The sequence below is a fragment of the Nuphar pumila genome, chromosome 1 (genome assembly GCF_984573655.1).
Source record: "Nuphar pumila chromosome 1, dmNupPumi1.hap1.1, whole genome shotgun sequence".
Lineage (NCBI taxonomy): Eukaryota > Viridiplantae > Streptophyta > Magnoliopsida > Nymphaeales > Nymphaeaceae > Nuphar > Nuphar pumila.
Genome location: NC_143249.1, coordinates 143337754 through 143363832, shown reverse-complemented (window position 1 = coordinate 143363832; position 26079 = coordinate 143337754).

Below are 26079 nucleotides of genomic sequence, written 5' to 3'. Positions count from 1 at the left end.
TTGAAAATGGTAGACATTGATGAATTTGTAACCCGAAGGCTTGATAATAAAAGACATTTGATGAAATTGGTAGACATTTGATGAGAATTTAGGATATAATAAACAATGATTTAGGTTTATCCCTTAACCTGAAAGGGAAAAGAATACCTCGAAGGCCGAGGTTCAGTTTTGTCCCTCATCCTGAAAGGGAGGAGGGAGATTTTTGAGGATTGAATTTAGAAGGGATATGATAAGATTTATGATTTAGATGGACCAGCAGATTTAGCTGTATGTGGTCCAATTTTTAGGATTAACCTCTTATCCTGAACAGAGAAAAGAAGGAATAAAAGTTTGAGAAGATAGAAGGAGATAGACTTTAATGAAAGATTTGATAAAAATGGAGAAAATTTGAGAAATATGATGAAAATTTATTTGTAAAAGAACTCTCACAAGCAACATTGTTGTTCCTATGAGTGATCTCAGAATTATCCCTTATCCTGAATGGGAAAAAGAATACCTCGAATGTCGAGGTTCAGGTTTATCCCTTAACCTGAAAGGGGAAAAATTTATATAAGTGGAGAAAATTGAATAAATTTATGAAAAATTAAAAAGAAGTCTCACAGGTAGCCTTTGTTGCTCATGTGAGGGGTCTCAGGATTATCCCTTATCCTGAATGGGAAAAAGATAGAATTTAAGGAAAATTAATGAAGAGAAATTGATATAAATTTAGAAAATCAATAAAGAAACTTGTGTTGCAAAAAGAATTCTCATAGGTAGCATTATTGCTCCTATGAAGGATTTCAGGATTATCCCTTATCCTGAATGGGAGCACCTCGGACAACGAGGGTCAGGTTTTATCCCTTAACCTGAGCGGGAAAAAGGAGGAATTTCTGAAGAGAATAAACCTGAAGCTTGAAATTTTGGAAGAGATTAGTCGTAAGGCTGGATTTTGGAAGAAGGTCCCACCTGGCAATTGTTTTTTTTTGAAAAAGAGTCTGAGTCAGAACTCAGATATTTAAAAAGAAAAATGGACCAACTTGAGGGTTGGATTTTTTGAAAAAGAGAAGAGCCCAAGTCGGAACTCGGAAAAAGAAGATGAAATATATAAAGGGGAAAACCCAAGTCGGAACCCGGATCTTCAAGATAAAAGATAAAAGAGAAAATTGAGTTGGAAAACTCGAATTTTTGACGCAACGATTGGTTCCAACACGAGCATTGGATCCAAAAGGAAGTCTGAGTCGAAACCCGGAACTTCAAACGAAAGATAAAAAGGGGAAAACCCGAGTCGGAACTCGGATCTAAAAGATAAAAGAGAAAATTGACTTGAAAAACTCGAATTTTCGACACAACGATTGGTTCCAACACAAGCATTGGCTCCAAAAGGAAGTCCGAGTCAGAACCCGGAACTTCAAACGAAAGATAAAAGGGGAAAAACCCGAGTTGGAACTCGGATCTTCAAGATAAAAGAGATACCCGAGTTTGAAAACTCGAATTTTCTGAAAAAATAATTGGTTCCAATACGAGCATTGGGTCCAAAAGGAAGCCTGAGTCGGAACTCGAGTTTTTGACAGAAAGTTTTTAATCAGAAGATTAAATTTTGAAAAATTGTCAGTGTAAGGACCGGATCTAGGATCGAGAATGACCAGTTCGAGGACTAAATTATTTGACTTGCAAGGAAGAAGACCATCATAGTTTAATTGTATGTGGTCTGATTTTCAGGATTAACCCCTTATCCTGAATGGGGGATGAATAAAATTTTGGCAGAATTGATAAAAGGTTTAATAAAGAATCGACCAAATTTGATAAAGAATCAATAAAAATTGATAAAAGTTGATAAAGAATCAAAAGAATTGATAAACATTTATAGAGAATCAATAAAACTTAATAAAATTGGTTAATAAAGAAATGACAAAGATTGACCAAGGTCTAGTAAAACTTAGTAAAATTTGGTGGGAAAACTGAGGATACTTGGAAGATGATAAAAGACTTCAGGATTATCCCTTATTCTGAAGAAAAAAGGACCTCGTGGGACGAGGTTCAGGTTTATCCCTTAACCTAAGAGGAAAAAAAAAGGAAAAAGAAAATTCCTCATGGGAAAGAGGCATCAGATTTATCCCTTAACCTGAAAGAGTAAAAGGATAAAGAAAAAGGAATACCTCTTTGGAAAGAGGCATCAGGTTTATCCCTTAACCTGAAAGGGTAAAGAAATAAAATTTAATAAAATTTGAGGAAAAACTGATAAAACTTGATAAAATTTGATAAAAATTGATATAAATTTTGATAGAAACATGAATAAAATGAATGAAAATGATAAAGATAACAAGATTTAACTGAAAATTTAAAATGAATTTGTCTGATCCTGCCTGCAAACTGATTTTTGAAATATGAATTTATATATCTATATATATATTAAAAAAATGCCCCAGTATAACTGGGAAGGAAGAATAATATTTGAAGAATGTTATTTGAGAAAAATATGAGAACTTTTAAAAATGAGATATTTAAAATAAAGAATTTTGAAAGAAATTTTGACAAAAGAAGGAATTTAGGTCGACAAAATGATATCCCATTACCAGGGATTGAGTCGCTACAGAATCTATGACACTTGCATTGTTACTCCATGAGGGAGAGTAACCAACTAAAACACAAAGGAAAATGCTATTTAAAAAAGGATATCTCATGACGGAAAGAGATTTTATTCAAGATATTTAAAAATAGAATTAGAAGATACATTGAAAAAATAAGAGGGAAAATAAATTTGAAAGTAAATGGTAAAGATTTAAAATTTTAAAGAATTTGCAGACAGGATCAGAAGAATTTGAAGAAATCAGAAGAAGAAAAGAAAAATACACCTGGGTTTTAAAAACAAATAGGAAATTTTGAATAATATATACCCAGGTTTTTGGAAAATATAAGGAAAATATAAAATATCACACAATCACAGATGTACAAACAAGGATGCACAAACAACACTCCCTAAAGCTGACTCTAAATGCAATATTTTGAAATGACTGATAGGACCTTAATCCTAACTCTAAGATTTAGATCATCTGATTCCAATCAAGGTATGCCGATATACCTGAGCCGAAGCTCGAAGTACGTGGCATAAGAATATTTCTTCGGTTCTAAGGTAATGGCTTCCCAACATCCTTGAGCACCTACCGATATACCTCAGACTATGGCCCTTAGGTACGTGGTAAGGGGGAGCGAACCCAAATAAGTGGCCCAGTTGTGAGGCTTTCTCCCGAACTATGGTTCAGTGAGACAGCCCAGCAACGTGAAGACTGAGACAATATAGGTAGGGATGTTTTCAAAAACATGTTCAACATGCAGATAAAACTAGAAAGCTCTAATGCAAGTCCTAAAGAGATAGATTTAAATGAAAAGAAGCATACACTTGCATACATTGTTTGCATTCAATCCCTAGAATTGAGGAGAGTTGTATTTCAGACCTAAGTCTAATGTGAGCATGGAATAATCTCCTCAATATGGTCCTACCAAACCATACTTAAATCCTATATGCATTATGTCAGCTTAGGACAGAGTCTAGGCTCCTAGGGTTTGCATGAAAATGAAGCTGACATTTGTAGAATAAAGACTTAGATAATATCAAAGCAAAGCAAAGGCATAATTTGACCAGACGGAGACGAGTCCCATTACGGTCGCCAAAACTGTGATCATCGCAAAAAATTTTCTCTTGTGGTTTCTCTCTCTTCCTTCTTTTTTTCCTTTCTAGCCTCTATTTCTCCTTTTTGAGGGGAGAAATAAAAGACAGAAAAGAAGAGAGAAGAGAAAAGAAAAGAAGAGAGAAGAGGAACTCTTTTGCGGGGTCTCACTTGACCGTGATTTGAAAATATTTAGAAAATTACTCACCTCCGTTTTGAAATATTTTGCGGGAAAATGGAGAGACGGGATTCGCTCGTCGGTACGAGGTTCGACCATTCCTGGCGCCTTTACCAGGGGTAATCGAACCAATGATCAAATTTATGCCTTTTGCTTTGCCTAAATATTATCTAAGAATTTATTCTAAGTCTAAATGCACAAAGAATCATGCTTGTGCAATGCAAGGATGTATGCTCTCTTCAAAAATGATTTTGGAAATTTTCAAGCTTTTCTGAGATGAATTTGATAATAGAGTGGAGAAATGGTCTCTAACTTAGAACTTGAGATAGATCAGAAAAGATATGTGAAGTTCTAAGTCTTTGAAATAATCAGAGTTGGGAAAATAAGTCTTGATTTTGAAAAGAAGGATTTGAAACTGAGATAAAAGAAATGAGGTTTTAGAGTTAGAGATGGACTCGGGTTTTGAATTTTGAACCTGGATGAGATCTGAAATGGAATTGAATTTGAAATCTGGAAGTCAAGATAGATTTGGATTTGAAATCTAGGATTGGGAATGGAATTGGGTTTTAAATCTGGGATCCAAGATGGAATTTGAATCCAAAGTCTGAATCCTAAATGGGATTTGGATCTGAAGTCTGAGATCCAAGATGACGTTGAATTTTGGAATCCTAAATGGAATTGGATCTGAAATCTGATATCCAAAGTGGAATTGGATTCTGGATCCTAAAAATGGAATTGGAACTAAAGTCTGAGATCCAAAGTGGAGCTGGATTCTGGATCCTAAAATGGAATTGGATTAGATCTAGAATTGGATTTTTGGATTTTAAATTTAGAAGATGAATCAAGAATTTAAAATTTTAAATTGAGCTTTTTAATTTTGAATTCGAATTTGAAGCCTGAAAATGAATTTAAGAATTCCAAAGTTTGAATTGAACTTTAAAGTTCTATTTGAAATTTAGAAATTGAATCTTGAATATATAAATGAATTTTGACTTTGAACTTGAAGTTTGGTTTTGGAATCAAAAGATGAATCAGAGATCTCAAAGTTTAAGTTGAGCTTTGAAATCGAATTTGGAAATGGAATTTTGAATATAAAATTGAATTTCAAATCTCAAAGTCAAATTGGACTTTGAAATCAAAATTTAAATCTTTGAAATAAGATAGAAGAATGAATTGAAATGGAGATTGAGGAAAGATATTTGAGATCACTTGGATTTTGAAAAAGGAATTTTGAAAATATGATGCAATTCTATCCTAAATGATGAATGAATTTGAAGAATTTTTGAAATTGGATTGGAAAGTCATATTTTATTCTTCAAGTGAATTAAAATAAGATTGAAGATATAATACATCCCTGACTATGGTCATTGAATGTATTATATAATAATCACATTTAAATTCAAGTGAAGAATAAAATACATTTTTTGGTGCTTTAATTAGAGTTTAAAATGAAATTAACTCTCAATATATCCTGACTATGGCCATTGATATATATATATATATATATATATATATATATATATATATATATATATATATATTGAATTAATTTTAAACTAAACTCTGATGAAAGAGGAAGAATGTTTGAAAATATGATGAATTTTGAAAAAAAAGAATTCAGTGTGGATCCAGTGTTATTTTATAAAAGATAAAAATCCTAAGTTTTGTTTACATCCTGACTATGGCCATTGATGTAAATCGTCAACGTAAGATTAATTACGTTTTATAAAATGGTGCACGTGCCATTCGTGTTTCACCATTGTGAGATTTTTAGAAAATAAAGGCAGAAAGCATGAAAAGAAGCAATTTATGACATTTACAATGCTCATTCATTCTATCTAAAACTGGAAATGTAAAGAATTTTCATTAATAGTTGGCTTATTACAATGAGAATTGACATGATAGAATCCTAATCTAAGAGGGAAATCAACATTTTCCAGAGATTCCTGCAAAAACACTTGGTTAGTATGAAAGTAGAAGAGAATATCACCTTGATTTCAAAGATGCCAAATGAGATGCTCCTATGCCACGATTTTTAGGATTCAAGATGTGAGAAGTGACATATACATACCTACATACATATATATACATGCATACCTATATATACATATATATATGTATGAGTATATATATATATACATTACATATGATATACAGGCAACATAGGTGGATGAGAGTGATGTTGATGAAGTGGTGAGGATGTTATAATATATCTAAGATTTCTATTAATCAACATGCCAATACCTTGATTGACCAAAATACAGGCTATGATACTGCACATTCCAAACTTCAGAATAAGCAGAACCTACCAGTAATGAAAGCAAATTACAGTACAATAGAGTTCATTAAAAGCAAAAATGTCAATGAGAATCGAAATTGATAATAAACATAAAACACACAAGCATAAGATTCAAAAACAGCTGCAAAATATCTCCTTTTGTTGATTTCAAGCAGTTCCAATAGAGATGGCAATCCAAATTGGCACCGGTTATTATTTCGTAGATGAGACCCTTCCAGCCTCTTAAATGTTTTTCTCCACCAACCAACACTAACATTGATACAAACTAAAGGTTTGCACACAATCTTATTTAGAGCAACATAAGAAATAAGTACCAAAGAAACACTGAACCCTGGACAGAACTAAAGGATATCATAATGAAGAGAAAAAGAAAGGGGAAAATAAAACGTACCATAATGGATATCACCAAGGTATACCGCTGGCTCAAACAGAGGGACCGTTGTAAACACCCCAAATTTTCACCCTCATCTAGTGTTTACATTTCATATATCATCGCAATATCATTTCATCCATTCGGCATACCATTTCATTGCATTGCATAGTATTGCATGTCATCACATCTCATTTTCGAGATTCAGCATTCCTGTTTTCAAAATATTTAATTCAGATTCCATTTTAAAACTTTTCTTTCGAAATCAATTTCAAAACCTGGGTTTTTATTCAACATTCTATTATTTTCCAACCCGAGGACTTTATATTTCGAAATATTTTCTCAAAAAACAATCTGGATTCATTTTATATTCAAATTTCAATTGATTTCAATTCTCAGATGAGACCCATTTAGGTGGTGTCGCTGCTGAATTCCTTTGTTTATCAAATTTCTCAGAAATCTAGAGTTTCAGTCCGATCAAGACTCTGTCCCAGAGTCCTAATCCAGTCAGGAGTCTATTTTGAAGTTCTGTTTTACTTCCATTTTCAATCTTTTGCATTTGTTTTTAAAATTTAGGTCATTTTACAGAGTCCAGTTAGTTCAGGACTCTATTTCAGAGTTCGGTCGAGTTAGGAGTCTAACCCTGACTGTGTCTTTTTAACTCATTTCACTATTTTCTGATAAAATCTTTCAAAAACCTTTCATTTGGCTTTTCAAATCCAAAATTTCAGAATCCTAAGAGTTCAGGACTCTAACCCGGAGTTCCAGTTCGCTTGAGACTCTGTTTTAAAAAAATCTTGAATTTCAATTATTGATTTTAACCCCTTTTTAAAGTCATTTTCAGTGTTTATTTCAAAATTTTCAAAACTCAATGTGGGCCCACTCAGTTGGCACCATATCCAGAGGAGTTCTGACCCAGTTAGAACCCTATGCCATTTCAAAAGTTTTAATTTCAAAGTTTACTTTTGAAAATCTTTTGAAAACTCTCTCAATTTCAAGTTTTAAAATCATTTTTTTTTTAAACTCAAGTAGGGCCCACTCGGGGTGGCGCCATATTCGAGTAAGTCAGGGCTAGACTAAGGTTAGTCAGTGTCTTGGTGAGTGTTAGAGATTTAGAAGAGTCAAAAGCTATTTTTAAAAACTCATTTTGAAGTTTGGATTTTAAAACTAGTGTTTTTAAAGGTTTTTAAAGAACTTTAAAAACCCAAATGTGGAAAATGCCAAGTGGCATCACATTTGAGGATTTTCTAGGATAGACTAGGGGTTAATTAGGATAATTTAGACTAGGGGTAGATAGGTAACTCCACCCCAAAATCGCCCCCCCTAGAGAGTCCAAAAATTTTAAAATTACCAATTTTCAAAACCTAAAAAAAAATCTATAAATTGAGACCCTAGGGGGTCGATTTTTCCAACTCTCTCTCCTTGGATTCTTGGAGCTTCTCTCTCCTCTCCAGCCCTCCATCCATTGCAGAAACCTCAAGGTAATATTTTCTTTAATTTTAGCTTTTATTTAATGTTTTTAATAGTTTTAAATCAATTTTAGCCATTAATACCATCTATTCCATGGATTTAACCATGGATTCAAGTCCAAGAACCTCAAGAGAGGTTCAAGAAAGTGATCTAACTCTGTGTTATGGTGTTTACAAGGATTCTAATCCATTATAATCAATTTTAGTATTGGTTTTTACATTATTAACCAATAAAACATGTGATTTACCCTTTTAATGGGTTAAATCCATGCTTTTAAAGGTAACATCAAATTCCAGCCATTGATTCCCTAAGTTTTATTTATTTATGTGTTTGTTCATGTTTATTATACATTTTTCAGCATAGAAATAATTTATATTTTACCGTTTTAGTATTTCTTTTATTATTTTTATTAGTTAATGCATGTTTCTAGATTTTATTAGATTTCTGTGTGTTCTTAGTTTAGAACAGAAAAGAGTATGTTGTTTCGGATTGAAATATTCACTGTTAATTTCTGATTTTTTTACATGTGATACATGGATTTGTGATTGAACTACTGTAAATAAATCAGAGGTTTTGGGATTCATGAACCCTGTCAGAAAAATCAGACATCAAATCGGGTTTTAAAAACTTTAAAATCATTGTTAAAATCAGAAGGGTAACTTGCTGTTATGTTATTTTCCTCATCCGATATCCGATTCAAGATCTGTAAAGTGCCATGGATTCATATTGATGAGATATATATACTGTGAAATTTTGAGATTTTTTTATATCTGTTTAGTATTTTTCCTCTGTCAGAGGATCAGGTTTTTAATTCCAAACTCGTTGTGTTATTCATAGATCCCAAACCACAGATCTGATTCATAATCTGTAAAAAGTGAGTATTATTATTTTTTTGTTCACTGTTCACTGATAAAATTTCAGAAAGTTTTGATTAGGTTTGCTATTTATTTCTGTATTTTTAATCTTAAGTAGCTGTTTTAACCCTTGTTAGATTTGTTATATTTTAGTTCAGATTGACGGATAGGTTTCGCCCTAACCGAAGATAATTTTTCCGATATGTAAATTGGGAAATCTCTGTTTTTCTTCCTAGTTTATCTCTGTAAAAATTAAGAAGTTTTCATAGAGTATTGACCCCTGATTAGGGTCCAACTCTGAAACTAGTTTGTGACCTAGGTTAAAAATAGCTTATTTTAGGTTTTTAATGCAATTTTCGGATTACAATAATGTCAAAAAAATTATTTTTATGATTTCAATCTCACTTCAGAGACATAACAAGTGCAGGTACCAATTTTTATGAAATTTAAAATTTATTTGATGTCTGAATAGATCAAATTGCAAAACAGGGTACCTGAAAGATCCAAAAACACTGCCAAAATCACAATTTTTATGATATTTCTTGGTTTTTGTGCATAAGTGTGTGTTTTTAGGGTTTGTTCATGTTTATAATCATATTAGGATATTTCATGTTTGATTTTATGTTTATTTCAATCATAAATCCTAAGTTTTTACCAAAATCTATTTCAAAAAACCCTGATTTCAAGGCCATAGTCTTGCTATCAGGGTCATTTTGGTCATTTGACCTAAATTTCGAAATTCTAAACCCTAATTTTCATACTTTTAATCATATCACATCATACTTAGTTCAATTTATTCTTATTTGGTTTATAAAAGTTGCATTTTTACAAAATATCTTTCTGAAAACCCTGGTTTCAAGGCCATAGTCTTGCTATCAGGGGTATTTTGGTCATTTTGATACCAATTTTGAATTTTCAAATCTCATATTTATTATTCATTTAGTTTTATTTCTTATTTTATTAAGTTTATATCAGGGAATCATGGAAAAAGGCTTATATCTAGCAAAATCCAATAATTTCTAGATATTACTGGATAAATCTAGAAAAGCCAACATATCTTCACTAACAAAGTTTTCTAGTTTTGCAAGAACATTGAAGACTTTACTTTCTTTTAAATTCCTGTATTTAAATTTGATTAATGATGTAAATTAAATGTAAATTTGGAATAAGAATTTCAATTTCCGCATAGAATAGGATGCATTGCATATAGTTTTGAACTTTGATATATAACTGTTATGTTTGTCATTCATGCCTATTTTTACCAATTCACTATGGTCTACACGAATGGCACGTGCACTAGCTCTTATGGAGTTGACAAACTCGGTGGAATTTGTATTTATGGCCATAGTCAGAATACGAATGAGACCCAGATTTGTAATCTTCGTATTAGCCACATTCAGCCTACACTCTTAGGCTAACTTCAAAAATGCACTGCATTTCTCAAAAATACAAAAAGGATTTCCTCAATTCCTCAAAATCAAGTATTTCAAATCTATATTCATTCATTTCATTCATTTACAAATTCCAATTTCAATTCAGAGAAATCAATTTTCTCAAAATTTGTCTAAGTCTTATTCAAAAATCGATTTTCTCAAAACATTGAGTTTTCAAAGGATATTTCAAGTATTTCCCAAGTTCCAAATCCTGATTTTCTAAGTTATATTTTCAATTTCAAAATTTGAATTCAAAGAAATCAAGTTTTCCAAAGCTATTTCACATTTCTCAAAATCGATTTTCCCAAAAACCTCTAGATTCTTCAAAAATCGATTTTCACTTTCTCAAATACAGTATCTCAATCATGATGCACGATTTTCAAAGAGTTTATTTTCCAAGAATTTTTCAAGTATTTCAAATCTCAAATCAAACATCATGTTTTCAAATCTGCTTTTTTCAGAAAATTCATAGCACATGCCTGATTCATTGTGCATTTAGGAAATAGAACATGATTTAGACAAGTTGAGCAAAGCTAAGCACATAATTGATCCTTGGTTCAATTACCCCTGGTAAAGGCGTCAGGAACGGTTGAACCTCGTACCGACAGGCGAGTCCCATTCTTCGAAATTATCCCGCATTTTAAAACGGAGGCGAGTTATTTTCAAAATCTTTTTCAAAGGTCAGTTTGACTCGCAAAAGTAAAAATTTTGCGATGATAACAGGTTTGGCGACCATGATGGGACTTGTCTTCGCCTGATCAATTGTGTGCTTAACTTAGTTCAAATTGTCAAAATCGTGTCCATGGAGTGTCAGCTTTTATTTCATGATATCATGTGAACCTAGGAGCCTAGACTTGAACCCAGCTGACATGGATTGCATATAGACTAGGCATGGTTTGGTAGGACCATATTGAGGAGAATTATTCATGCTCACATAGACTTAGGTCTAATACAACACTCATCAATCTAAGAATTGTATGAAAACAATGTTTGCTTCTTCAAAAATTTTAAAATCTCTATCTCTTTAGGACTTAGAGCCTTCTGATTTGCTTGCATGTGCTCATGTTTTCAAAAACCACCCCACCTACTTTTACCCGGTCTTCACGTTGCAGAGCTTTCTTCCAGAACCATAGTTCGGGACAAAGCCTCACAACTGGGCCACCTATTTGGGTGAAAACCCCCCTGCCACGTACCAAGGGCCATAGTCCAACGTATATCGACAGGTGCTCAAGGATGTTGGAAAACTTGAACCTAGAACCAGAGAAATTGATTTTATGCCACGTACATCGAGCCTTGGCTTGAGTATATAGGCATAGCATGATTGGACACAGATGATCTGAACTTTAGAGTTAGGATTAAGATCCTACAGCTATTTCAAAACTTGTGCATCTAGAGTAAGCTTTTAGGGAATGTTGTATGTGCATACTTGTTTGCGCATAATGTGATTAAATGTGTTGTAGTCATTTCTTTTTATTTTCCATATTTTCCCAATTTTCTAAAATACTGGACGATTTTTCAAAAATCCCCAATCCATTTCCATATATTGTCCATGTTTTAAACCCTGGACGATTTTCAGAAAATTCCTCTATTTTCCTTCAAAACTCCAGGTGATTTTTCATCCTTTCTCTCTTCTGGATCTCGAATTTCCTACTTCATTTTATCGTGCCTGCATTTTTTCAAAATCTCTATATTTTCCCAAGTCTTATTCCAATTTTTCGTGTTTTTCAGTCTGATGGCATCCAGTTAGCTTGATTCAGTCTTCCCTGAGGGTCACATCTCCTACGAGGTGCGACAAAGTCTTCCCGAGCATCAAGTCCTCAGCACCGGATCCTTCTTTCTCCGGTGGTACTATTCATGGTTCAAGAACTTCTCTCGTATGTTTCCGGACCACTTGGACGATTGTGGGTTAGAACTGGCGTCCGCAGTGGGAAAGCAGACAGTCAACGACAATTTGATCCATGCACTAGCAGAACGGTGGAATCCGAGCACTTCTATTTTCTGGTTCCCATGGGGCGAGATGACAGTGCTGATAGATGAATTTTCAGAAATCATGGGATTGCCCGAGCTAGTCGGTCAGCCCGGAGATCCATTGGAGAAACAGTTTTTGATCAATGTCAAGGGTCTGGATCCCCGAGACGCTTTTGCTCGCATGATAGGACGCAAGTCTTGGCCGCTGATCGAAGAAGATGGAAATGAATATGTAAACCTGCTCGAAAGCTACAGACAGTGTGGGGCATTTGCGAAGGTCAGCTCCTTGTCTCGAACAGCTCGAGAGAGAATCCAACATACAATAGTCTTATGCACTGTGGGATTAGCTCTCTTTCCAGATGGACAAAATTACATGGATATCAGGATAGTTCAACTTCTGCGAAGGTGGGGAAGTTGACAAACCAGCCGCCTCTCCATTGCCATGGCCGCACTCACCTTTTTATACCGAGGGTTGACCCGTTTCACACTTGGAGAATCGATTCTAGTCGACGGGTGCACCTATGCCCTGCAATCTTGGTTCCTCCGGCATGTGCCAGCCCGAGCCAGTTCATTCAGATACAATGGTAAAAAACTCCTTCCAGTTGTGCAATACCGGTTCTTGATCGATAACCTTCAGGAGGAAGAAGTCGTATGGGACTACTTTGATCGTCAGGAGTCACCTCCCAGATATACTTATGCATACAGCAAGCGGTTCAGACTACTTAGCCCATTCTTCTGCGCATACTACCATCCAGAGTGGTGTGTCAAGTAGTTCTCTCAGAGACAAAAGCGTGTAGAGATTCGTCCACTATCAGGGGTCTTGCCAGAGTTTGATCTCACATCAGATCAGTGGTCCGGAGCATACCATTCTGCCATACATGGCTGGGATTCCTTTGTTACTCTTACTATTTTTCCTGGTCCTCGAGTGTCCTCTGATTATCAGGAGTGGTGGAAAATTGTCGGTCCCCCTCCCCTCTGTCAAGTGTATTATTAAAATCATATTTTCAATAAAATTCCTTTAATCTTCACTTCACCTTGGTTTGATGACCTCGCCTAGGTAACAAGGCATATTTTCAGTTGTTTATTTTGCAAAGAATAGCAGCACAATTGTTGTAACTCCAGTGACGACTCAATCCCTAGTAATGGGATATTATTTTAATTGTCTACCAAAATTCGCAACAAATATTTTTCTCCAACCAAATTTCCTTCAAAAGCCTAATCATCAGTTCTACCTCAAGAGAGCATCAGTGACATTCAAGAGAACATTTTCTGATACTCGATGGTTCAGACAAGATTCAGAAAGAAAATCGCACAGGTTGAAGGCATGGCACACTCAGTAGCTTCAGAAGAAGAGATAGGTTCCCCGCATTCCAACAGAAATCAAGGGCAGCAAGTTGAGGATGACATTGATCCTCAAATGTATGTTATGTTTAAGAAAATGATGACCAAGATGCTGGCAGAGCAAGCCAAAGCCAGTGCTGAGCAGACTCAGATCAAGCAGAAAGATAGGGGTCACACAGCCAAGAATGTGAAAATCATCAAAAGGCAGAGTCGTCATGAAGAAATGTCTGATGAGTCAGAATCAGCAGATGATACTGACAAGGAATATGAAAATAAGCAAGAATTTAAAAGGTCGACTCAGGGGCAAGGGTCGGCCTATAAGTCCAAAAATCAGTCTGTTGACGACCCTACTCAGTCGCAACTCAGAGACATGATGAAAATGGTTAAAGACCTGCAGGCCCGCGACAAGGGCAAGAAAGTCTTCACCAGCGAAGACTTCTATGATGGTTTGGATGGGGACGACAATCTGGATAATCTCCCCAGAAAGTTTATCAAATTTGATGGTTCTAGCGACCCCAAGGCTCATCTCGCCATGTTCTTCGCTGAATGTTCAAGATTCAAGCGAGATAATCGAGCACTTTTCCTTTGTTTCCCTTGCAGCCTGGAGGGAACGACAGCCAAATGGTATTCAGAGCATGTCAACCCAATCGAGCTGAAAGAATTTGACAAAGTGGTGAACATGTTCATCGAGCGATTCCTCTTTAATGCTGAGGCGCTTCCCACCCTCAGTCATCTCTGCGGCCTCAAGCAGAGAGAAAATGAAAAGGCCAGAGATTTTATCCATCGTTGGAGGTCAGTCTGTAATAAGATGAGAGATCCCATATCAGAGGGGCATGCTTTGTCCCTAATATTGAGTAATTTCTCGCAGCCTCTGAAAGGACTCATCTCCACCGCACCGTCCAAAACCTTTATTGAATTAACAGAGCGAGCCAAATTGTTCGAGTTGAGTATGGAGAATGGTTTCTATGAAGGCTTTACCTTCACCAAGAACGGCCAAAATGAGTCAAAGAAGAAGACTCATTTCACTCACTCTGCCCGAAATGATAAATGGAATCACCGCAAGGGGAAGAATGGAGACTTCTGTTATGGGGCAGGAAATTCAAACAAGAATGATCAGAAAGGAAAATTGATCCCGCAATTCAGCAAACCACTTCAGTTAGAGCAGGGACCGAAACCCCGAGAGAAAGTAAAACATGAAGGATGGAGTTATGACAGGAAGTTCACTCTATTAGACCAATCACTCGAGACTGTGCTCGAGTACATGTTGACCAAGAAGATGGTCAAATTTCCTAGGCTGGTCGACCCCCCTGTGCCCATGGGAAAATTCAAGGATCAATTCTGCAAATTCCACAGAACAGTGGGGCATAATATTGAGAACTGCTTCGTTCTCAAGAATATCGTTCAGGATCTCATAGACAAGAATCTTCTGGTAGAGGGTGCCGAAGACGAAAATATAGAAATTCTGAAAGAGCCATTTCCTGTCATTCTACAATAGTCGTCACCGAACAGTCGTTTCAATCGCAGGAGCATATCAGGTCATGCTCTAAAAAGGACATACAGGCTCAGCATCCGGTCCTTGTGCTGCAACAGGCTCAGTCCAAAGCTCAGAAAATGGACCTTATTTTAGCCTTTGGAAAAATGAAAGTATCTAACAAGCCTGCTGGGATATCTCCTGAGGTAGCCAGAAGAATGCCATGGATCCCCAAGCATTTTATTAAGACCGTCCCAGAAGAAAACGAGGCATCGACTGCAAAGTCAATTACAGCATTATCCAATGTCTCAATTTTGGACTTAACCCAAGCTTCTGCCAAGCATCAGCAGGTGTTAAATGATCTATTACAGAAAATCAAAGTGAAACCAAGCATAACTCCTGAAGACATGGCCCACATAGTCAATCAAGCCATGACTAATGCTCCAGTTACTTTCTCAGACGAGGATCTCCCTAAGCCTCATGCATTTCACAACAATGCCCTGTATGTTGTGGTTCGAACCAGGGGGATGACCGTTCCTCACGTGCTGATAGATGAAGGCAGCAGCCTCAATATATGTCCAGAAATGAAAGCCAAAGCTTTGGGCATTAAAGAAGAAGAATATATTCCGGATCCTATCACCATTTATGGGTTCGACAATCATGGCCAAACAGCGAAAGGAAAAATCTTCTTAGAGATTTTCATTGATTACTCAGTCCATTCAGTTCTCTTCCATGTGGTCAATATGCCGCCTACCTATAATCTGCTTCTCAGGAGACCATGGATCCACAACACAAACGCAGTACCATCTACTCTGCATCAGTGCATCAAGTAGTCAAAAGGTGGTATGATCACAACAGTCTTGGGTGAAGATCCAGAGCAGAGGTTGGCACAACCCATGGTTCCCAGGCCCACTTTTACTACTGATATCCCTAGCATTAGGGGCATTGAAGAGATCAGCTTTGAAGAAAATTCAAGAATATTGCAAATGACAGAACAACCCGAGCATACAGTGGCTACGACTCAATGGGAAGGCCCACAGTTCTTCAAGATTGGAGGACGAATTGACTACAGCACACTCAAAGATCATCCTCTATTCTCCCAATTTATGAAGGCCAAAAGGGGATTTGATCTATTAATGAAGCATGGCTATCAACCTTTTCAAGGCCTAGTAAAAAATGGAGATGGTCGTCTCGAACCAGTGATTCCTGAGCATTGCCCTAAAAGGGCCGGATTAGGCTTTTGTGGCTGAAAATCTCAGAAGGGCACTATTTTCATCAAGGGAACACATTAGAAGAATTCATTCGTCTTTTCTTTTCTACTCTTTTGTCGGGATGATATCCCATTTCATTTTCATCATTGTCATTTTGATCAATTCTATCTTTCAATAAAGTTGCAAGTTTCCTTTATCTATCTGGATGCCATTTGTCTCATTACTTCTCATTATCAAATCTTTGCAAAATTGTCATTACTTTGATCTCTTATTTTTCCAATTATCTTCTCAATAAAAGCAATTTGTTTTATGATGGGCGATTTCCCTGAATCAATTTACTCTCTAATTTTCAGAATGTTTGTCCGATCTATCAAGAAGCTCGTTCTTAACCCAAATGCCTTTTCGAAGCCAACAGTGATTCGTCAGATCAAAATAAGAACAAAATGCAGACATACTACAAAGCAGTCAGAAGAGTTTGATTCAGTTCTTCAAGAATTACCAGAATTTACAGTAATTCAGAAACAAGATGAGCCATCATCCTTAGTTCAGGATTCGACTGAGGACAACAATATCGGATCAAAAGATGATCCTAGAATTCTCAAGATTGGCAACAGTTTGAGTCCAGGAGAGAAAGAAAGGCTCACTAATTTTCTCAAGCAGCATAAAGAAGTATTCGCATGGACTTATGAGGATATGCCAGGTTTAGATCCTAAATTAGTAGAACATCGCCTCGTTCTGAAACCTGATGCGAAACCTGTTAAGCAGAAGTTAAGGAAAATGGATCCTCGAATCAAGCAACAGGTCAAGGAAGGACTCGAGGATCTACTTAAAGCAGGATTTATTCGAACCATTGATTATCCGGACTGGCTGGCAAATATCGTAGCAGTTCCCAAGATGAATGGCAAGGTTCGAATCTGCATTGACTTCAGTGATCTCAATAAAGCCACTCCAAAGGATGATTATCCGCTCCCAAGTATTGATCTCCTAGTTGATAGCATGACTGGACATGCTATGTTTTCCTTTATGGACGGATACTCCGGATATAATCAGATCAAGTTGGCCGCTCGTGACCAATCTAAAATGTCCTTCACCACTCCTTGGGGCACTTTCTGTTATACGGTTATGCCTTTTGGGCTTAAGAATGCTGGAGCCACTTATCAGCGTGCTATGGCCATCATTTTCCATGATCAGATGCATAAAATCATGGATGCATATGTCGATGATATTCTAGTGAAATCCAAAGAAGAGGAAGATCACATCGAAGCTCTCAATCAAGTCTTCAAGCGACTCATTCTTTACAAGCTAAGACTCAATCCACAAAAATGTGTTTTTGGAGTCGAATCCGGCAAGTTGCTAGGCTTCTTGGTCAGCAAGAAGGGGATAAAAATGGATCCCGCTAAGGCCAAGGCTATCATTAACATGCCGCCCCTGACTAATCTCAAAGAATTGCGTAGCCTTCAGGGACGCATGCAATCAATTCAACGATTTATATCCAATTTGGCCATGAGATGTGAGCCTTTCAATCATTTGCTCAGAAAAGGAGTGAGGTTCGAATGGGGACCAGAGTGTCAACAGTCGTTTGAACGCATCAAGAAATATCTTCTCAATCCTCCTGTTTTAAAGCCACCAGAATTAGGGAAGCCCCTATTCCTATATATATCAGTTAATCAAGTTGCTTGAGGCGGATTCTTAGCGTAATACGAAGAAGGCAGTCTGATAGAGCATGCCATTTACTATGTGAACAAAACCTTCATTGATTATGAGAAGAAATACTCTCAAATAGAGAAGACATGTCTAGCTCTGGTTTGGATGTGTCAGAAACTAAGACACTATTTGTTGGTGTCTGAAGTCAAGATTCTATCCAAATTAAATTCTCTCAAGTACATTCTAGAGCAACCATTCCTTAGTGGACGGATTGCCAAATGACAAGTTCTGTTAATGCAGTACGATCTGGAATATGTCTCTCAGCAATCTATCAAAGGCCAAGCAATTGCAGATCAATTGGCAGATTTTTCTCTAGCAGAGGATGTTAAAGCCGAGGATGATTTCCCCGAAGAGCGGATCTGCAATATTCAACAATCCCCAATTTGGAATTTATTCTTTGACGGTTCCAAGAATATGGCAGGCATAGGGATCAGGATCTTGCTGATCACACCAGAGAAGGAGATGATTCCCTTTTCTCTCAAACTGGATTTTCCGTGCATGCATAATATGGCCGAGTATGAAGCTTTGATACAAGGTCTGAAAATTCTACAGGACTTCAATGTCAAAAGAGTAAATGCTTATGGCGACTCTTTGCTCGTCGTCAATCAAGTCCTAGCCGAATGGCAAGTGAAGGATCAGAAATTACTTCCTTATCAGAAGATCATCTCAGCTCTCGCCGACAAATTCGAAGAATTCTAACTTTTCCATATCAAGAGAGACTTCAATCAAGTTGCAGACAGTTTAGATAATCTGGGATCCATCATGTCTTTCAAGAGCGGAGAATCTTGTCATTCCTTTGAAATTGGTAGACTTGATCAATCTGCTTTCGTCCCAGTAGAGCAGATAAACCAGGCTGAGCAAAAGAAGAAGCCTTGGTATCATGACATCAAGAATTTCATTAAAACGGGCGAATTTCCTCCAGAATTCTCAAAGAAAGAGCAGCGAGCAATTCAGCGCATGTTTGCTCGATATTTTATTCTTGCTGATGTCCTTTATCGTCGTGGATTCAGTTCTGAATATTCCAGATGTTTGGACGAAGACGAAGCCAAAGAAGTTATGCAAGAAGCACATGAAGGTGTTTGCGGTGGTCATGTGGGCTATCAAACTCTTGTCAAACAAATCATCCGAGCAGGATATTACTGGAGAACTATGCAACAAGATTGCTATCATTTTGTGAAGAAGTGCGTTCAATGTCAAATGCATGCACCTTCCATTCATGCGCCAACGACATACTTGCAATCTGTCATCTCGTCATGGCCATTTTCCATGTGGGCTTTTGATGTCGTAGGCCCCATTACTCTGTCTGCCTCAAATGGTCACAAATACTTTCTTGCCGCAACAGAATATTTTACTGAATGGGTAGAAGCAGTCACTCTACGTACAATAGAGGGTCGACACGTGGTCTCTTCATTCACAAGAATATCCTTTGTTGTTTCGGCATACCGCATGATATTGTGTCAGACAATGGCAGTCATTTCAAGAATGAGAGAATGAGAACATTCTGCTCAAAGTTCTGAATTCATCATCATTTCTCCGCTCCTTAATATCCTCAAGGGAATGGTCAGGCAGAAGCCACCAACAAGATTCTGATTCGAATTCTGGAGCGAACGTTGGAAACAGGCTGTGACTGGCACGAAAAGATTCATGACGCATTATGGGCATACAGAACCACTATTTGAACTCCAACTAATGCTACTCCGTCAGAACTTGTCTACGGAACTGAAGTAGTACTGCCTCTACATGTTCAGAAACCTGCTCTGAAATTTGCATCACTTCTAGAATTACCTCTTAATCAATATCAACAACAGCGGCTAGTACAACTTGATTTGCTAGATGAGAAAAGGCTCAGAGCAGCAGAGCACGCTCAATTGTATCGTAAAAGGATAGCCAGACAATATGCAAAATCTGTCATTGAAAGAAAATTTCGAGTCAATGATCTACTGCTCAGATCAACGGCTTATCTCAAGCACCGCCCAGGTGGCAAGTGGTCACCAAATCGGGAAGGTCCCTATGTTGTCAAAGAGGCATTACCCCGCAATTCATATCGGCTCATCAATGCCGATGGAGTGGAATTACCAGATCCTATCAATGCTCGACATTTGAAAAAATTCTATACTTAATCATGTCCTATTCTTTGTAATTCCTCCAATTTTCTTCAATAATGATAAAATTCTCCTCTCCCAGTTATACTGGGGCATTTTGAAATTTTGTCTTTATCTACCCTGTATGCAGGCAAGATAAACAAATCTCTCATTATTGCACATATGTGTATTCATTTATATCATTTTCGCGTTTGCATACATCTGCATTCATTTGCATCAATTTTCATTGGCATGAATTGGCATCAAGTTCATTCCCCGCTCAGGAGAAGGGGTTAATCCTGAAAATAGGCTTTGAAAAGCTAACTATGATGGTCCATTCAAATCATGAACTAAGAATTTTTATTTCCCAAATTCAAAACCCATAAGTTGAACTCTTCCTTCTTAAATTGTGATCCTTAGGTTAAATCCCTAGGAAATTGATAGTTCGTAGGCTGAATCCCTATTGAACCCATGTCGTTCCCGGTGAACCAATGTTGTTATCAATTGAACCAATGTCGCTCTTAGGCTGAATCCCCATTGAACCCATGTCGTTCCCAGTGAAACAATGCCGTTCTCAATTGAACCAATGTTGTTCTTAGGCTGAATCCCTATTGAACCCATGTCGTTCCCAGTGAACCAATGTCGTTCTCAATCGAACCAATGTCGTTCCCAATTACCAAATTTCAAATTTCCAAATTTTCAATTTCCAATTTCAAACTTTCAAATTTCCAATTTCCAGATTTCCAACTTCCATTTTCAAATACCAAATTTCAGAATCCAAAATTCAAATTTCCAATTTCCAAATTCGACTCTTTTGGGTCACCCAATATCCAATTTTAATCATTTTCTCTTGCGAGAGACCCTTTTTATAGGGAGAGTTCGAGGGAGCTCGTTCTTTTCGCAAGCTATCCAATTCGTTCACTTAGCCCCTTTTTAGGGAGAGTTTGAAGGGACTCGTGTCTTTGTGAACCGTTTGCAAAACAAAATTCCAATTTTATACAAGGAACCCTTAGTTCAGGGAGAGCTTCGATGGAAGTTCGCTTTCCTTGTGACCATAATTTCAGACTAGGCCATTTCATCATGAAGGACCCTCTTTTCGAGGGGAGTATGATGGAATCGTTCCTTCATGACCAATTCACTAACCTCACCAATACCGCCCCCCTTTCCATAAGAGAAGCCTAATGTTAGGAAGTTTTGACGAAAGCTTAATTTCTCTTCGAAAGTTCATTTTGCAAACACCTCCTCTTCAGGGAAGAGAGGAGTAATTTCTAATTCCAATTTCTAAATCGTCTCCTTTGGGGAAAGGAGAAGAGAATTTCTGTCATGGATGTGTTGCGTTGCGCCTCAAATGCTCGCTTTCACAAAGGATTTCAAGAAAATTTTGCTAATTTGTCGTCGAATATTTGTTTATTTCAAAAATCTTTATTGCACAAAATTATTATTTCAGAATACCCCCAGTATTACTTCCGAAAGGACAAAGCTTTCGCGAAAAAGGATTCAAAGTTCAAAACCTTTCTATTGGCCAACCAAAAGGATGAAGAATAAATCCGCGATATGGCCAGCAAAGAATATTCAATGTTGTTGCAAAGCCATGAGTGATTGATATTGATCGCAGTCAATGGCACATTTTTAAAGACCATTCTTGAAAAATAAAGCAATCGAAATATCTTGGGTGACACAGAAAAATCCATACCATCTCTATATCTCCTCAATCACCTAAGCTGCAATTAAATATCTGCAAAAGGGATCTCTCAATTGTCGTCAAGATGAAGGCGAATTAGGCGAATAGACCCCCGAGGCCAAAGAAGATTTGAATCATCTCCAAGGTGACGAATCCTTCCAGGGAAAGTTCAGAACACCGTCAAGATAAAGGCGACTACGATGAGCCTCTCGACAAACCCTAAAAGATAGTTAATTTCTGCTATCACCAAGAGATTTCCATCCAAAGAGCCAATAATTGTCAATAAAATCCCTGAGAGAAAAGAAGGATCGGAACATCTCTGAGATGAAAGAGTTTGTGACGTACCCTTCCAAAAAAAAAAAGAGAAGAGAGAAAAGTCAAGACATCTCCAAAATAGAGGATGATGTAATTCCCGAAAATCCAAGAGAGCTCCAATTCTGTTAAAAAGAGAGTGCAAAAAGATCATCGTGAGAAAAAAATCCCAGGATATCAGACTGCCGAATCTATCGAGAATCCTTTTTAAATTTTATGAAATTCTTTTATCAATATTCTTTCACCAATAGCTCTCGCAATATCAAGAATACTTTCTTTTCCGTCCATATCAAGGAAATTGATAACCTCCTTGAATAAAAGCCAATCGCAGGCAATTTGAATTCGAATCTTGATTCTATGGAGTTAAGCCCAGTCGGAGGTAATACTTTCGGTAGACAAGAAGGAATATTTTCGCAACAATGTGCATCATTTTTCAATTATTTTGAATCAACAATAATTTTCAACACTTTGACAATATTTTCTAGCTATCCTGGCATGAAGCGAGAGCGTGAGGTTCATCTTTGGCACATCCTGACACCATCCCTTTTAGGACTTGATAACGAGAGTTTTCAAGATTCCTTCTTTTCTTTGGTATAATTTGAGCACCTGGGCTCTCAGATTCGCACACTTCCCTGTGTCCCCACTATCCCACCATAGACAGTCCCATTTCGGCTTGAGGTTAAGCCACCAATTCCAGCAAAAGGCAATTTCAAAAGTTATTTAGTCTCAGCCATGAGGCGCCCAAAATCAAACCCCTTTTCAAGCTTTAGAGACCCCAATTTCATCCTTTTGTAAAACCCCTGTCAGATTTATTGTGCAAAATCCGAAGGTTCCATCACGGTTTCTTCTTTTGAGGATTTTGCCCAATCGAGTTAAGGGTATAAACCTGAGCCTCATTTGATAAGGTATTTCATTTCTGCCCAATCAGGATAAGGGTACAAACCCGAGCCTCCTTTGATGAGGTATTTCATTTCCCGATCAGGACAAGGGGTTAAACCTGAGCTTCATTTTGATGAGGTATTTAATTGCTCGATCAGGTTAAGGGCATAAACCTGAGCCTCATTTGATGAGGTATTTCATTTCTGCCCAATCAGGATAAGGGTACAAACCTGAGCCTCCTTTGATGAGGTATTTCATTTCCCGATCAGGACAAGGGGTTAAACCTGAGCTTCATTTTGATGAGGTATTTCATTTCCCAATTAGGTCAAGGGTATAAACCTGAGCCTCCTTTGATGAGGTATTCCATTTTCAACCCAGTCAGGTTAAGGGTTAAGCCTGAGCTTCGTTCTATACGAGGTATCTCCCGTCCTATCCAGGTCAAGGGAAAAACCTGAATCTCACTTCTTTTGAAGCAAAATTTTCTCCTTATTCTCCATTTCATATCTACCATCATCACTTGGATTAATTCCTTTATACCCAGTCAGATTCATCTAACTAAGGCATTTTTATAATCCAAATTTGGTGTATTTTCTTTGCCACTAAGCTCGGCCCTATACCGGCTTAGTAGCAAAGAGGGGCATCTGTAAACACCCCAAATTTTCACCCTCATCTAGTGTTTACATTTCATATATCATCGCAATATCATTTCATCCATTCGGCATACCATTTCATTGCATTGCATAGTATTGCATGTCATCAACCTCAAAGTAATATTTTGTTTAATTTTTAGCTTTTATTTAATGTTTTTAATAGTTTAAAATCAATTTTAGCCATTAATACCATCTATTCCATGGATTAAACCATGGATTCAAGTCCAAGAACCTCAAGAGAGGTTCAAGAAAGTGATCTAACTCTGTGTTATGGTGTTTACAGGGATTCTAATCCATTATAATCAATTTTAGTATTGGTTTTTACATTATTAACCAATAAAACATGTGATTTACCCTTTTAATGGGTTAAATCCATGCTTTTAAAGGTAACAGCAAATTCCAGCCATTGATTCCCTAAGTTTTATTTATTTATGTGTTTGTTCATGTTTATTATACGTTTTCCAGCATAGAAATAATTTTTATTTTACCGTTTTAGTATTTCTTTTATTGTTTTTATTAGTTAATGCATGTTTCATTAGATTTTATTAGATTTTTGTGTGTTCTTAGTTTAGAACAGAAAAGAGTATGATGTTTCGGATTGAAATATTCACTGTTAATTTCTGATTTTTTTACATGTGATACATGGATGTTTGATTAAACTACTGTAAAAAAATAATAGGTTTTGGGATTCGGGAACTCTGTCAGAAAAATCAGACATCAAATCGGGTTTTTAAAACTTTAAAATCGTTGTTAAAATCAGAAGGGTAATTTGCTGTTATGTTATTTTCCTCATTCGATATCCGATTCAAGATCTGTAAAGTGCCATGGATTTATATTAATGAGATATATCTACTGTGAAATGTTGAGATTTTTTGATATCTGTTTAGTATTTTTTCTCTGTCAGAGGATCAAGCTTTAAATTCCAAACTCGTTAGGGTTTACAAAAACCCTAATCAGACTTGTGTTATTCATAGATCCCAAACCACAGATCCAATTCATAATCTGTAAAAATTGAGTATTATTATTTTTTTGTTCACTGTTCACTGCTAAAATTTCAGGAAGTTTTGATTAGGTTTGCTATTTATTTCTGTATTTTTAATCTTAAGTAGCTGTTTTAACCCTTGTTAGATTTGTTATATTTTAGTTCAGATTGACGGATAGGTTTCGCCCTAACCGGAGATGATTTTTCCGATCTGTAAATTGGGAAATCTCTGTTTTTCTTCCTAGTTTATCTTTGTAAAAATTAAGAAGTTTTCATAGAGTATTGACCCCTGATTAGGGTCCAACTCTGAAACTAGTTTGTGACCTAGGTTAAAAATAGCTTATTTTAGGTTTTTAATGCAATTTTTGGATTACAATAATGTCAAAAAAAAAATTTTTATGATTTCAATCTCACTTCAGAGACATAACAAGTGCAGGTACCAATTTTTATGAAATTTAAAATTCATTTGATGTCTGAATAAATCAAATTGCAAAACAGGGTACCTGAAAGATCCAAAAACACTGCCAAAATCACAATTTTTGTGATATTTCTTGGTTTTTGTGCATAAGTGTGTGTTTTTAGGGTTTGTTCATGTTTATAATCATATTAGGATATTTCATGTTTGATTTTATGTTTATTTCAATCATAAATCCTAAGTTTTTACCAAAATCTATTTCAAAAAACCCTGATTTCAAGGCCATAGTCTTGCTATCAGGGGCATTTTGGTCATTTGACCTAAATTTCGAAATTCTAAACCCTAATTTTCATACTTTTAATCATATCACATCATACTTAGTTCAATTTATTCTTATTTGGTTTTTAAAAGTTGCATTTTTACAAAATATCTTTCTGAAAACTCTGGTTTCAAGGCCATAGTCTTGCTCTCAGGGGTATTTTGGTCATTTTGACACCAATTTCGAATTTTCAAATCTCATATTTATTATTCATTTAGTTTTATTCCTTATTTTATTAAGTTTATATCAGGGAATCATGGAAAAAGGCTTATATCTAGCAAAATCCAGTAATTTCTAGATATTACTGGATAAATCTAGAAAAGCCAACATATCTTCACTAACAAAGTTTTCTAGTTTTTCAGTAACATTAAAGACTTTACTTTCTTTTAAATTCCTGTATTTAAATTTGATTAGTGATGTAAATTAAATGTAAATTTGGAATAAGAATTTCAATTTCCGCATAGAATAGGATGCATTGCATATAGTTTTGAACTTTGATATATAACTGTTATGTTTGTCATTCATGCCTATTTTTACCAATTCACTATGGTCTACACGAATGGCACGTGCACTAGCTCTTATGGAGTTGACAAACTTGGTGGAATTTGTATTTATGGCCATAGTCAGAATACGAATGAGACCCAAATTTGTAATCTTCGTATTAGCCACATTCAGCCTACACTCTTAGGCTAACTTCAAAAATGCACTGCATTTCTCAAAAATACAAAAAGGATTTCCTCAATTCTTCAAAATCAAGTATTTCAAATCCATATTCATTCATTTACAAATTCCAATTTCAATTCAGAGAAATCAATTT